The sequence below is a fragment of the Lissotriton helveticus genome, chromosome 5_1, assembly GCF_964261635.1.
Source record: "Lissotriton helveticus chromosome 5_1, aLisHel1.1, whole genome shotgun sequence".
In the NCBI taxonomy this organism is placed as follows: Eukaryota; Metazoa; Chordata; class Amphibia; order Caudata; family Salamandridae; genus Lissotriton; species Lissotriton helveticus.
Window position 1 is genome coordinate 581,276,067 of NC_136065.1, and position 16,241 is coordinate 581,292,307.

At 41.0% G+C, this 16,241-nt stretch overlaps 1 protein-coding gene across 1 annotated transcript in view; it reads left to right on the forward strand.

Moving 5' to 3' along the window:
- The window catches only part of SLC16A12 (solute carrier family 16 member 12), a 1,078,196-nt gene that overhangs the window by 681,300 nt on the left and 380,655 nt on the right, over positions 1–16,241 (forward strand). The window contains exon 5 of the mRNA XM_078642924.1: positions 7,092–7,157. The gene's annotated coding sequence lies outside the window, so the exon portion shown is untranslated. The remainder of the gene's footprint in view (positions 1–7,091; positions 7,158–16,241) is intronic.

Consider the following 16,241-nt stretch of genomic DNA (forward strand, 5'->3'; position numbering starts at 1 on the left):
TGCCGCACCCGTGACAAAGGAACTTCTTTTTGGCTTCCTCTCTATTAAATTTTCCCTTTGGCTTACCCCCATTACCATCTCCCTGAGTCTGGTTATTGTTTACATGGCTCAATTGAAGCTCCTGATGCTCTGCTAATTTTACTTGTGCCCACATTACCTTTTCCTTGAACTCTTTTTGTTTATTGTCAAGTTCGTCTTCACAATACTTTGCTTATTTAAGGGTTTTTTCAATCGGTTTGGCCTGCCAGCAAATTTTATGGTCTTTAATCTATTGCTAAATTTCTGGCCTTAATCCTGACACAAACCGATAGATGAAATGTGTCATGTCTTTCATATCGATATTATCTAAACCACTTTACTGTTTCAATATTTGTAACAGACGTTCATAATACGCATGCACAGATTCATCTTTATTCTGAGTGGTTCTATCTATCCTAGTCCAATCTGTCTCTTTTGCAGGCACCTTCCCTTTGAGGTAGAGTATTACCTGGTTATATTTTTTCATAACCTCATCAGAAGGTGCCTCTGTCTTTGGGTCTCTAGGGTACTCATCACTAGGCCAATTAACAGTAATTTTACATTTTGTCCACAAATCTACAGGAACGACAATGTCAAATAGTCCATCTAAATCTTTCAAAAAACATTTTGAAACCTTCACAAATCTCTCAACGTGTCTATACCATTCTACAGGATGTTCTCGAAGTTTTGGGAAATCATTTGTAAATGACAAAATATCATGTTGGGACCATGGGACATGTACATAACCTCTACCTGGTACCTCTCTCATGGGACACAAACTTTCCACCTTATCTGCATCTTTTACCACATATTCGGATGCAGTTTGTTTTGTCCGAGCCTCTTCTTTTTTTCTTTGCCCATCTAGTTTTCCATTTTTCTAGGTCACCCCATTTCTGTAATAATGACATAAGCTCCTTAATGTATACTTTTCTACCTGACACATTCATATTTTCCAAGTCTTTGTCAAAAAATTCAGCTCGATATGGTTTCTGTAACACTTTAGATTTGCCAATGTCAATTCCCATATTAGCTGCCATATCCATTAATTTTTCATGAAAGACTCTTGTATTTCTAGTAATGCTTTTACATATAAACAACAACTCATCTTCTCTGAATGTATGTAATCTGTCCAATCCCACATTTCCAGCCATCATTTCTTCTAATTCGACTCTTAATTTAAATATATCCAATACTTTTGGCTGTGACTTTTGTTTCTCTATTTCTCGTGTCCATCTCTCTATTTCTTCTGGGGTTACTACTGTTACACTTCTTGTACCTGAGGATGTCTCCATCTGTACTTCTCTAGAATTCATAGGAGTGGTTTTCCTGACCGAGTCACGCATCATCCCCTTTTGTATCGCTTTGTTCGCCCTAAGTGTGGCAGGGTATGCTCAGACGTGAGTCCCTTGCTCACTTGGCCACTGGATTCAAGATAGCCTGGCTGATGAGGATTATGAATCCGAAACCGGTCCCAGGATGCTTGTTTCCGGTCCATGGAAGACATGGCTTGGCAGTTCGGGCTGGACTTTTCCCATGAGGAAAAGGGTCAGACTGATTTGCATATAGCCATGTCTGCAATGGGGTGGCTGAGTGGGCTAAAGAATGGTGATGGATTAAACCCAGATAAGTTGACTGGGGGTGAGTGTTTGATTTGTTCAAACGCTCCGTCCATCATCCCCTTTTGTATCGCTTTGTTCGCCCTAAGTGTGGCAGGGTATGCTCAGACGTGAGTCCCTTGCTCACTTGGCCACTGGATTCAAGATAGCCTGGCTGATGAGGATTATGAATCCGAAACCGGTCCCAGGATGCTTGTTTCCGGTCCATGGAAGGCATGGCTTGGCAGTTCGGGCTGGACTTTTCTCATGAGGCAAAGGGTCAGACTGATTTGCATATAGCCATGTCTGAAATGGGGTGGCTGAATGGGCTAAAGAATGGTGATGGATTAAACCCAGATCAGTTGACTGGGGGTGAGTGTTTGATTTGTTCAAATGCTCCGTCCATCATCCCCTTTTGTATCGCTTTGTTCGCCCTAAGTGTGGCAGGGTATGCTCAGACGTGAGTCCCTTGCTCACTTGGCCACTGGATTCAAGATAGCCTGGCTGATGAGGATTATGAATCCGAAACCGGTCCCAGGATGCTTGTTTCCGGTCCATGGAAGACATGGCTTGGCAGTTCGGGCTGGACTTTTCCCATGAGGAAAAGGGTCAGACTGATTTGCATATAGCCATATCTGCAATGGGGTGGCTGAGTGGGCTAAAGAATGGTGATGGATTAAACCCAGATAAGTTGACTGGGGGTGAGTGTTTGATTTGTTCAAACGCTCCGTCCATCATCCCCTTTTGTATCGCTTTGTTCGCCCTAAGTGTGGCAGGGTATGCTCAGACGTGAGTCCCTTGCTCACTTGGCCACTGGATTCAAGATAGCCTGGCTGATGAGGATTATGAATCCGAAACCGGTCCCAGGATGATTGTTTCCGGTCCATGGAAGTCATGGCTTGGCAGTTCGGGCTGGACTTTTCCCATGAGGCAAAAGGTCAGACTGATTTGCATATAGCCATGTCTGAAATGGGGTGGCTGAGTGGGCTAAAGAATGGTGATGGATTAAACCCAGATCAGTTGACTGGGGGTGAGTGTTTGATTTGTTCAAACGCTCCGTCCATCATCCCCTTTTGTATCGCTTTGTTCGCCCTAAGTGTGGCAGGGTATGCTCAGACGTGAGTCCATTGCTCACTTGGCCACTGGATTCAAGATAGCCTGGCTGATGAGGATTATGAATCAGAAACCGGTCCCAGGATGCTTGTTTCCGGTCCATGGAAGACATGGCTTGGCAGTTCGGGCTGGACTTTTCCCATGAGGCAAAGGGTCAGACTGATTTGTATATAGCCATGTCTGAAATGGGGTGGCTGAGTGGGCTAAAGAATGGTGATGGATTAAACCCAGATCAGTTGACTGGGGGTGAGTGTTTGATTTGTTCAAACGCTCCGTCCATCATCCCCTTTTGTATCGCTCAGAAACTGAAAGAGGCAAACATGTCTCTCATTGTTTCCAAAGTGTACTGTATAAAAATCAGGATCCAGCTCGGAGAACTATCGGGTTAAATGAATTCACTTTACACACTGCAGGAGCCTCAACAGGTCTGCGCCAAGGCGGCGCAGACCTTTGTGATGCAGCCGGCAGGTATGTTGGGAAACGGGCACTCAAAAGCAAGTATGTATGTGCAGTGGGTACCCTATGTACCAGTGCATTAATAAAAAAGCTTATTTATGTTGCTTTGGCTTTTGGCAGCAGAATAGACGGGTTGTGAAATACTCCTATGATAATTTCGAAACTTGTGTAAACATGCATAATGATGCACAAAGCACTGATCTCTTGTGCTCAGTAGGAGTTTGCATGTCATGCTTTGGATACCCTTTCCTTCTCCGCCTAGCTCGCTGAAGAATCAAGTAATAAAGTAGGTCCTGTTTTTTATTGGCTCATTTTGACAGTGATATATCCCCGAGAATATAAGCATAGAAACGCCCTTAGTACTGTGGGGAAAGGGGGCTGGAAATGTCATTCTGTTCGAATTTTCTAATGATAATATAGATAGCTGCTAGGGCATCGATTTCAATGAATGTTTCTTGATGTTTTTATTCGCTTTCGTACGAATGCTGCGAGGGGCTGAAAACGTTTCGGTTCACAGAGCTGTCTGAATGCTTCAACGGGACATAACATGCAGGACACAAAACACGAGGACTTTCACACCTGACAGTATCACGTAGCAGCCTGTGAAAAAGGGAGCCAGCTCGCCCGTACAGCGCGCCTAGCAACATTCACAAGCTCCTATTTTTAAGCTCTCAGCCAAGTGTAATCAGAGACACGTGATTTAGGCTTGTAGTTTATTAAAATAAATATGGATGGTTGCAGTGAATAGTTCTGGCAGTGGCAGAGTGATTGTGTCTGCGGTAATCTAAACGTCTAAAGTCACAACCGCGTCAGAGAAGAAACAAGGGGAGCGGGGCTGGTACACAGAGGTCAGCAGCCGGAATGGAGGCAACTTCGCCCTCAGGTCACCTCGAGGAGTCTGACTTTTAACACCCCCCACTCCCCCAACGCAAACACACATATTGTATTTTTAGAGCCACTAGCTACGCACACATTCGTATATAAATTAAAACGTACATAAATGAAAAGATGACAGCCTCAGAATGGGAGGACTGGAGTACAATCTATCTGGCCTGAATACCTTACTGACAGTGATGGAAATAGAAACATTTGCTCCGAGAGCTCATCATCGTGGGAGCGCCCTAGGAGCATTGAGTCCAAGGGACAGATCTGGGGTGATTTAAATATGTATCATAACAGGCAGCTAATAGGAAGAGTAGGCGAAATGTACGCCCTGAGTGAAAAGTATTTAAACAATCTAGCAGGTTTTTCATAAAGATTGAAAATATTGAAGTTAATGTGCAGTTTTGAAATACCATTACGTGTTTTCTTTCGTGTTTTCTTTCCATTCAGTCTTTTGATTTTTAAAAAACTTTTCAAAGCAATGCTTTACAAACAAGCATTGGCAAAGTCAGCAGCTTGGCACTCACATTATGAAGTTGGGATCTATTAGCTTTTCCAATGCTTATTGTAATACCCATGACAAAGAGTTTAAGTGACAATTTAACTTTCTGGCTGCCTGTAACATGCATACTTGTTTAGGTCATGAGTTAGCTTCTTAAGTCCTAAGGATTTCACTTCCAGCGCCAAGTCCGTTTTTTTGCTGTTTGAGGCAGCTAGCGTTTAAGTTCCCATAGTTTATTTCCACAAAAGTTATCGAGACCAACTTTCCCCACGTTTTAGAGATTCTAAAGGTACCAAGGTTTTGTAGATTCCTAAGGAGGGAACCAAGTACACAGTCAAAATGTTGCAAGATTTAGTTTCTTTTATATATGGAGAAAATGCTGTGCAAAAAAGTGTGATGTTTTTTCCAAAAACTGTATCAACAAACGTTTTGCTGTGATATCTCTTGTCACAGCTTTCAGAACAGGCAGGACCTTCGTATTTGGCCCTAAAGTCAGTGCTTATTCATACCCAGAATGCCCTGCAAATGTCAAACTTAAACTAAATCACAGATTATTCTCATATTTTCCGGAGGGAAAGTTCTAAAATCAACGAAGATAAACAAAGGTCCTATGTGCCATCATTCTTACACTTCTGCCAATTAAAACTACTCAGCACTAATGTGGGCAGGACTAGCGCCCACAACAGAGAGCAACGAAAACCTGCACCATGTGATTGATGTGAATGTGGGTTCAATGAGATCGTCACATGGTTACAGTTTTGGTCCAGTCCCTCAACGTGAACTAGGTAAATCAACAAAAGGGGGGCAGCATTTCAATCAGAAGAATTGTGGGAATGCAGAATGGTGGAAGGGTACAATGTTTTCTATTGGCTGGAATTGCCTGGATTTTCTGTGACGTAAATAAGGCAAAATAGTTGTTTTGAACTACACATTGATATTGAAGGCAATCTGGATAGGATAATGTGCATGAACCCAAACAATATACACCACCCTGCATTCCACTGAGTTACTAGATTCAAAAAGGCCCATGCTGGTAGGGGAAATCCCACAATTTGCCCACCCTAATGGGAGCCATTTGAAGATCTTCCTCAGCATCTTCAAGGTTTTGAAGCAGGATGCAGTGACTGCATTGACTTGTGCGGTCATGTCCATTTTTATGCCTCTGATTATTCTGATGTTCCTGGCGTGGGTGCTGGGTGTGGGTCCAAGTTCAGCCAGCCACCAATTTAAGTCCCATGGCAAAGTGTTTTTGACAAAATCACTACTTCTGTCTTTCTGATGTTGAGTTTGACATAGCTGGCATTCAAGCAGTTAGGGACTTTGGTAATCCAGGAAATGAACTTGTTTCTTGTGTTGTGGGTCTTATCGGACAGGGAGAGTATAAGGTGCATGTCGTCGGCGTAGGGTGTTGTTGTCGCATGCGTTGATGACGTTAGTCAGAGGGATCATGTATCCGTTGAGGAGGGTGGGCTTTGAGCAACCTTGAGGCACTCCACAGATAAGTTTGCGGGCTTCTGCGGAGTAAGGTGCTATGCTGACAGCTTGTGTTCTATTCGTTAAGAAGGAGCTGAGCCAGCGGAAGAGCAGGTCTTTGGATGCCAATCTCATGCAGGCACCTGATGAGTTTGGGATGTGAAACTGTGTCAAATGTTGCAGAGTGGTCGAGGAGAATGACTGCTAAGGTGTCTCCTCTGTCGACGATCATGCTGATGTCATCTGTGGTGGCAATGAGTGCTGTTTCATTACTGTAGTTTTGCCTAAATCCGAACTGTGTGGCATCAAAGGAGTTGGTGGTTGCTGAGTTGGTCAGTGAGGTGGCGGTTTATTAGTTTCTCTAAGACCTTTGGTGGGTATGGTTAAAGGGAGATAGGTCTGTATTGGGAAAGCATAGCTGGGTCAGTGGATGGTTTCTTGATCAAATGTATGACAGTGGCATGTTTCCTTGTCCCCATAAATGTGGCTGGGTTGATGGAGGCATTGAGGATTGGTGTTAGTGCTTCTCTGATTGGTAGGAGTCCTTGTGTGAAGGCGTGGTGGGAGCAGTGGTCAGATTGAGCCCCCTAGTGGATGGTCTTCATGGTAGCAGTAATTTCGACTGTGGTATTTGAGGGCCACTAGGTCAGCTTTTTGCTCTTCAGCCATGATGGGAAGCTGAGTTGTGATAGTGATGCGATCCGGTTGAGGGTCGAAGATGCTCTATATGGAGATTGTTCACCTTAATACCCTGAATAAGCATTCACCCTGGCCCTTGACTGAAGGAAATCTCCCAAATAATACATTATTTCTTCTCTCAATATTATATTCTGATCTTACAAGCCTTCCTATTATACCATTTACCCATAATCTACCAAAGACTCTAAATACCTATGAAGCATCCATGCAATTTTGTTAATTAAGAGCATATGTACCCGTTGAACATGAGAATAGAATTATGGTCTTGATCTTTGATTGGGTAGTTTGTATTTATGAACCTTATGCCTTATTGCATTTATTTATTCATTGAGACATATATCTTTTCTTTGTAGATACCATTCTGAAAACACGGATGAAGGGCCATTACAGCATATGATCCAACTTTGTAAAAATAAACGGTGAGTAACCTGCTGACACATACACAGCATGGTTCCAGGCATGTGCATATAGAAACTATGACAAACTGAACAAACAATACATTACCTTGTGTCATACCAAGTACATCATCAATCTAATGTACTAAAAGATAGAGAAATGCAGCCCCTGATTCTTCATAGGTAATGGAGATGGTGCTGGTCTATTTTAAAGATGGGTACCGTAAAAACAATGCTCTTTGTCTTCATTGACACCATCAAACAGAACTGCGGGGTTGTGGTAAATGGAATGGCCGACTTGCCACAGCTTGAAAGGTGCAAATGAAACAGACTGCACTGTCTGCCACAAGCTCACACATCCTTTGTCCAGACTAATGAAGAATTGGGTAGAACTGGGCATTCAAAGATATGTTGCTGATTCTACTGTCAGGGCCAGAATGCCCAGTGCGGCATTTACAAGCAATGTATTCTTACTGGCATGAGGGCAAACTAGCAAGGCTAGGATTTTTTGCGCTGCTGTGAAAAATCAGCACCCACCCCCTTGCAAAATGAGGACTCTTGGTTATGACACCAAAGCATGCAATTATTGGTAAATGCAATGGTGTTGTGTATAATATGTAAACTCACACTTGATTTACACAGCCTTATTAATAAAATTTGTAAAGCAGAGCATAGCATTTACACCTTTCAAGAAGTGTACCAAATTAAGTATGAGGCAAGAAGAGCTCCAGAATGCAAAGAGGCGGTAATGTGAAGCTAGGCCCAGATGTACTATACCCATGCTCAAACGTGTAATTTGAACCAACTGGTTTACCATAGGAATGCATTCCTCAATGCAACTTATGTGCAACTGATGCACTAATAAGTCCCATCGCCAACAGTACATTTTCAGCGGGTTGCAAAACAACCTTCCTAATGAATATTAGTTTGGCATACTGTATTTACAGCCACCTGTGGATGACTAAAAGGAGGGATAAGGCCTGCAAGAGAAATTTACAGTCCCAAACCAGAGGAATTTTTTTAAAGCAGTCTGTGTCCATTTAGTGGTCCGGTGCTGTTTTAAAACAGGCATTTGCAATGCAATAGGTCTCGCATTTACGCAAATTTAAGCTATTTGCATTGTAAATGACAATACCTTTTGTTTATGTTTTAAAACCTAAAACAAAAATAAAAGGCATTGTTATTTGCCATGTCAATAGCTCAACCTCGCATAAATGCGAGAACTATTGCATTGCAAATACTTTTTAGATTAGTGAGTAGAAACGCTCCCCTTCTGCCCGTGCGGCAAAGTAATGAAATAAACAAGTGCGGCCGCTAAAGTGAAAGCGAACCGCGCTGCAAATAGAAAAAATATAGTGCTTACCGACTTATGAAGGAGACTGTGTAACGGCACAAGTAAAAGATCCAGTCCCATGGGAGGTAACAAATGGCGACATGGCGGTAAAAGCAGGCACTAAAAAGCCTCATTATCAATCGGAACCCAGAATTTACCAAGGACAATGACACCAGCTAATCAAAAATATGGACGGAGAGAAGGCGAGGCTTCCACAGCATACTCGACTACTGCATGCCTCGCAGAGCAAGCAGTGCATGCGCGCAGCCGCTAGGCTCGATCTAAAAAACTCATGTTTGGGAGGAAATTGGGGACAAAAGGCAGTGGTTTTGACCGCTGTCCAGTGGTCTTTTGACCACTGCCTTCTCCCCCTGAGGCTATCATCAACATTCCCAAATGGGAAGATGTCCCACAGGGACAGCTTCCCGGAACAGCTTCCCGTTTGTGAATCAGATACCACCCCCTGTTGAGGTTTGGTTATCTGGTCAATGGTTTACAATCATAATTGTAGTCGCAAACCATTGACTCATTTCTCTAAGAATCAAAGATAGAAGGGGGACACACCTTTAATGCCCCCTCTTATCTGAGATTTGGACAGGGCCACAACAGGCCCTTTTATGTGTCAGAAAAATATTTCCGACTTGTAAAAGTTTTTTTTAAAATAGATAAATTATATTATGCTGTCACAACCCTATGATTTTGCTAATCACAGCCTTTGCTACAGTAAAACACCTCTGAACATCAGGAACCTAGGTAGATATTACAAAATGATGTCTTCACAGTATTCTGGAAAGATAAAAGGCCTGGGTTAAGTCACAGTACTAGAGGTAGGAGACTCATGATTCTTGATGTCCGTAAGGGTAAGCCTGGTTTAAAAGTTTGTATTTTTTTCTTCCTCTTTTTCATTTTGTATGGTTTCCCAACACATTCGTTAATATGCCAATAAATATATAGATGTGATTATGGGCAAACCAGGTCCTCTATTTGTACTTTTCAGAGCTTTCATTACTGTGTGAAAGATATTGTACAATGCATTAATAATTTTCAGCACATGTAAGGCCTCTTCTAGTCGTATGGACGACGAAGAGAAACCAATCACGATTTGGGAAAGTTAAATAAAAACAGGAAATAATCAGAGAACGTTGTGTTATGAATATGAAAGGAAAGATGAACCTTTCATTGCAAATCGATGTAATATGGTACTTACCGCCTTGGAAACATGATATTTACCTTTTCGTGTGTGGAAAGGTCAGTTAAGTGGTGTGCATCCTAAAAGAGGTTCACGTGGGTAGTTTTAGAAATCTATCATCTATGGATTCTTCAAAGCCACAGCATGAACACCGGGTTCGAAATCTAGTCACACTACCTTTACATCACTGAAGTGAAAAAAAGATATCTGTTTTTCACTGCTGTTGTGGCATTGGCGAAGCAATTTCTTCCCTGCCTCCCCACCTCTCATGTTTCTGCAGAGATTCATACGAAGAGGGCCTCTGGACCCTGCACGTGCTGCTCTCAGGTCAGTGCACACCTGAGGGAAGTGGCAGATCGTGACTGATTATCTGGTACGGCAAACCTTCGTGTTCCATGTTAGCCAATAGTCTGTGCAGACCTATAACTGACAGGGAATTGTTCTGCAAGCTGACATTGGCTGAGCCAGAGACGCTGCCAGCATGGCACAGGCTCCCCATTTCCTTATTGATGTATGGTACATGGGTCAAGTGGGGGTAGGGTACTGGCATTTTATTTTTTAATAATGGACAGGGAAGGGGAAGGTGTAGATGCGGATTTGTTGGAAGGAGTGACAGGACATCAGGGCATCAGGCTTTTTGATAAGAATATATGGGCATTGCAGGGTGCTATAAAGAGTGGGTAGGGAGGATAATAGGACACCAGATTCTTTTTTGAATATTTGGGTAAAGCTAGTGAGCTAGCAAGGGTGGGAATGGAGCATGGTAAGGTGGCAGGTACGTTTTCGTTTGTTTTTTCAAGTTTAGAAGTATGGGAAGATGGTGGTGGGGTGAGGTACAGGGCAGCAAGTATGTATATTTATTTTAGGGTGCACATCGAAGCATGGGGTGAAGAAGGTGAGGTGTTGCTCCTTAGGACTCCCTTACACAGCTGATCCCAAGGATTACCTGCACAGAGGGAAGGGCTTAGACCTAGACGCGTCATATACAACATAAACTGGAAAACATCCTTTACAACGCATCTTTTACAACGCAATACCATTACGACGCAACTTTTACAACGCAAGTCATTACAACGCATTGCGCTGGATGGCGCTCTAGGATAGGGAATAGTTTAATTACTATCCAACACCTTCCCTACTATCCACGGGGACTGGAGTTGGAATAGTAAATTAAACTATTCACTATCCAGCGCCCCCCAACGCAAGTCGTTGTAACGACTTGCGTTGTAAAAGTTGCGTCGTAATGGCATGCGTTGTAAAAGCATGCGTTGTAACGACATACATCCCATAAACTTGGAGATGGGCAGCTGTCAATGCTGTGGAGGTCTCATGTCAGAGTTTCAGCAGACATTTAAAAAATCTTAAGCTTCACATTATCTATTTGATTTGACTCGGAGCCAGTTAGTTGAAAACAACTCTATTAATGGCGTTTAATAATAGTTAATAGCTTAATATTGTAGATCCTTACGTATTTATTTTTCATTCATTTAGCAAAGGTGCTTCAATAGCACACATCTAACTATAAAGGCACTGCAGCACTTCACAACTAACAGATAACGAAGAGCAGAAGGGAGAGGGAATGGTGAACATATTTACAGAAAAGACAGAATCTAAATTGGAGGGTAGATCTTTATTTACATATTTAATTTATGAAGATGGTAGGATTAGAGAAATAGATGTCATGGCATGCAATACAGTTTGCCAGCGAGGAGGACATATCTTATCGTAATGTTAGCTGATCAATTATTTATTCGATCCAACAGTTGGTGAAAAAAGCCTAATTGCTACAAAGTCTGTTATAATAACCCGCTTTCAGATAACAGGTCACACTGTACACCTGCCTGGCTTTCTACATACTCAGGGGAGTCAAGAGAAGTTGCAGAAGATAGGGCCAGAACTAAAGCCTCTCCAGGGACTGTGGAAGACGGAACAGGTGCTGGGAGCTTCCCTTTGCCTGTGTGAACTGGGTCCATGAAGAGACATGAAGGTAACATAAGGCAGATGAAGACAAGGGGGGTCAGCTGTAGTATTTGCACACTGTAAACCTTTTTGTAAGGCGGTGACGTACTAGACCAACGTAGCATAACGTGGCTGGCATTAAATATACACATAGATGTATCAATGGTCAAGGAATGGACCTACTTGACGATGGATGAATGGATGTCGTATTCGTAAGTTCAGCGTGTTGCAGGTAGACTGAAAGCACGAGAAGATGGGTGGAGTAGCGGTGAAATATGAAAAAGACTAAGCTATTGGAATTTCCTGTTTTAACCAAATAATTGGTCCTCTTTTTAATGACCGCAAAATTATGTAAGGATGAGTCAGGTTGGCTGTCCAATGGTGCAGCATAATCGCAGGCAGTCCTAGCTGTCTGTTTGTACTGGTTTACAGAAGGGCATTGTGTAGAAATTGTATTCAACAATGTACATGCCTTTTATGTCATCTGTGGCACACTGGTGATGTCATGACAGGCATGAGTAGATTTAGCAACTGACCCAAGTGTTTACGGCTGTGAAAGAGTAGCACATGCCATTGTTTGAAATGTCATCAGGCTCCATTCCCAAAATAAGTGCTTACTTTACAATTCTTGTGATTTCAGAGGAAACTGAAGTTTGAACTTCTGATAAATTTAAGATGAGAGCATATAGAAAGGCAGAGGGAAAGGGCCAGAGTAACCCTACGGCAGTGCCTGAGCAGATACCGTCCTTATTGTAGGGATTACATTCTGACCACTGAGCCGAGGGGCTCCTTAAGCCGGTTGGAACTGCAGCGGTCGGTCCTTCAACCCATGTGGTGGTCTAACTGCTTTAGACATCGGTGCGACCGACACCGACATGCTGTCGGTGTTGGTCCCATCGACATTGTAATGAGGCCTTATATGGCCAACACTTTCCCCAAGTTGACTTATTGTACTATTTTACATTTTAACAAATATATTTGAAAATACAAATGTAAGTAATTTTCATTGTTAGCTAACAAATATACGTGTTAATTTTTTACTGTGAAAAAATAGAAGTACATCATTTTTAATAAATTTGTATAATGTATATTTGCAATTGTTATTTTTCATTGCTTACAAATTATTATACATGTATGAACTCTTTAAAGTACATTATTTAAATCATTTTAACAGTTTTGTATTAGTATATATTAAAACATTGTATACATTTTATATTATTTTGTAGTTCATGTTACAATGTTTTAAAACATTTTTATAACATTTATCGATTAGTTTAACATTTAAAAACATGTATTGCATTTTTTATACATTCATAAACTTTTTTAAATACATTTTTAACATTATTGTAGGATAATTTGTATTAGTATATATTACGGGTCTCAATATGATGTTGGTCGGAAAGTATTCTAACTGACTCCTTGTTGGAATTGGTTCAGACCTACTCAGGTTCGGTGAGTCCGACCGACCGATTACGATGTATCCAAACACCGTCCGGTCAGGCTGCCCTTGAATACAATGGGAGCCTGTGTTCCGACTGACAACATAGGCTCCCATTTAAAGAAGGGGTGGTTCAGGAAAACCTTGCACCCTTTCGCAGGCATCCCATGGTGCCTGCCACACTGTGCATGGTTGTAAAGAGGGGTCCCATGTGTACCCCCACGGGCCCAAACCAGAGGCCTCTGGGTGAAGGGGTGCCTGCTAAGGGCTCCCAAAGTCAGTTTCCAACCGCCGTTTCATGTCAGACAGACCGATTCGGAAAGGCTGTACAAATACGATATCTTAATACGTCAGTCGGAAACGTGGTCCATAGATCTGTATGATTTGGCTCAGTCGGAAAGACCGAACAGTTACCTTCTATCATAATCGGTCAATCGTAAATATTTCCAAGTCGGTTGGAAACATGAGTTCCGACATGGGTGAGGAACATTTGAATGGCGTTCGGCGCCTTTCCGACCGACATCTTAATGAGGCCCATGTAATTGTATACATTTTATGCTACTATTTCAGTTATACTTGACAAATCTTAAAACATGTTTTAAAACATTGTTTGACATGCATAAGATTTAAAAAAAAATGTAGTACAATTTTTGTAACATTTATTAAACTATTTTCCTATTGATTTCAATGTGCAGATTGTCTTTTTTTAGTTTTATTTGGCTGCCATTTCCTTACCCCTAACTTATATTTGGAGTCTATTTGTGTTATTTTGTGTCATATTTTCAGAGACCAAGTCTTGGTTAGGTGCTGCTGTTCATTAGAACAGGTAAAATCTACTTTCAGGAAATTTTTAAGGGTTTTGAGGAGGGGGGTATTTAGGATCCATGTTGAAAAGTTGGGTATATTCTTATTTTAGTGTGTTTTATATAATTAGATGTGTTGTTGCTAGTGTTTTGAACAGTTTTGTTGGTTTTAAAAAATGTGATCCGTTGGTGCAGTAATCCAGGTAAGTCCATTTTGCACTTTTCTCCCATTGCCTGAACTGGGCACGTATAGTCACGACACCAGCAAAGGTCATGCATATGTGTACATATTTAGTCAAAATGCACACCTTCATCGACACATATGAAAAAATATTTTTGAATTGCTGACCCATCCCACACCTTTTCCAGTGTTGTGTATTTGTATATTTGAGACTGTGGTCTATTATGTTGGTGGGTTTTTAATATTTATTTTTGCAGGTTTTTATTTCTGAATGATTTCTATAAGAATTTGGAGTTTGCGTTTTTTTTAAAGGAAATCTGTTTGGGTTTATTATAAACGGATGTTTTTTATATAGATTTCCTTTTTTTTGGGTTTCCTGGAGCGTTTTTTTGAAAAAAAATGCTTTTTCGTTTATATTTTATGAAACCTACAGATTTTGGATTGCTTCAAGTAATTTCAATTGGATTGGTCATATGTTTGCATTTTTTTTGGGTGTTTTTTGCTTTTGGATTTTTATCTTTTATGTAGATTTCAATTTTTTTTGTCGAGATGAAAGAGATTTTATCGCGGGGAAGTTTATGTCATTGGTTGAAGGTCAAAATGCTATTAATCTTAAAATTTATTTTATATTTGGTTGTGTTTGGAAATTATTTTGAATTGTATGTTAACCGTTGTTTTTTATGTACTTTATGCTATGGAACCATAGCAAAATAAAGGTTATTATTGATTGATTATTGATTTGGTGGTTTATAGTTTGTTGTATTTTTTGAGGATTTTGGTAGATTTATATTTAATATATAATATGATTTTGGCTATCATTTCTAAGTAATGTAGTCCTTTGTTATTTTTTAAGAGTTTATCTTTAAATTGTAGCATATCGTACATTCTTTTAGTCTGTTTACTTAGTTTTGGTCCAATTTGGGTAACAGGTTGCTCTATTTTTAGTATTGGTAGCTTTTGTCCATTTGTAATGCTTCATTACAATGTAGGTTGAGTTCTGTCTAGTGTGGATTGGAAGGCACCATGCCATCCATCCACTGAGGTGTTTGTTTTGGCTTCCTGTTCAAAGGTGCTGTTATAGACATTCCAACATTGTATCTAGTACTGGGCTTGGCATGTGTGTCTTGGCGGATGCAGTTTTCCATCACATGAATCTTCTAAATAGTCCCTTAGGGGTCTACGAGTTCGGCAGTCTTACCGCTGGACCAATTCGGTCTCTGTGCCTACCATATTACGATATTCCCGATGTGCTGGTGGTCTCTTGATGGTGGTGTTGTGACAGAGTGACTTTTCGGTGCTGGAAAGATAGGTAAGTACAATGTGTGTGTATCAGAAAAAAAACCCAACATAGATAGCACTCTCAGGCGGGTGTGATGTGCGGTTATGGAAGCCGCATTTCATTGTAGCTCTAGTCTCTCCAATTCGAAAGAAACTTCGCATCGCGAGGGCGTGTGAACTTACTGGTTATTTTAAAGACAGCAACAAACGCGTTTCGGCGCCCTGCCTTCTTCCGTGTTACTCAATCACAACGGAAGAGGCCATTTTTAAAGAGGCATCATGAATCAGTGCTATTAAAACAAATGAGGGACAACAATCATTCAGTTCAACTGATCGCCATCTTAGTCGTTTTCAGGTTATTGAACACATTTATATGCAAGGCATTTCATCTTTATACATGAAAATCCATCCTAATGCACTTTATCATTTCACATTGATGAGCTAATACCCATATTTCAATTAGCACATTATAATTATGTGTTACTTGGAAAAACGACATTGCATAATTTTTATTGCCTTGTTTTCACTAGTGGTGTCAGAACAATTCATTTGAAATCGAAAAATACTCTAATCTCAACTTTCTGTTGAATACAGCATGATTTATATAACCTTAAAAGGCCGTGGATCAGCTTTTGCTCAACACCATATTTTAATTAATTTACTTTGCTTACACATCTGTTGGCCTTTTGTATAACCTGTACTTTGTGCTTTGTTATCATGCCGTTGATCGGCATAAGTTCCTCATTTCGTCATGCACTATTATGAATTTTCTATAGATTGCTATTCTTCATTTACAAATCCTAGAGGGTTAGCACTTGGCATTGTCAATTCATCATCCTCATACTTTTTTGTATTATGATCCCACAATACTTTCAACAGTTCAAACTTCTCTATCCCCATTATGATCATACCATAAAGGACCCATTC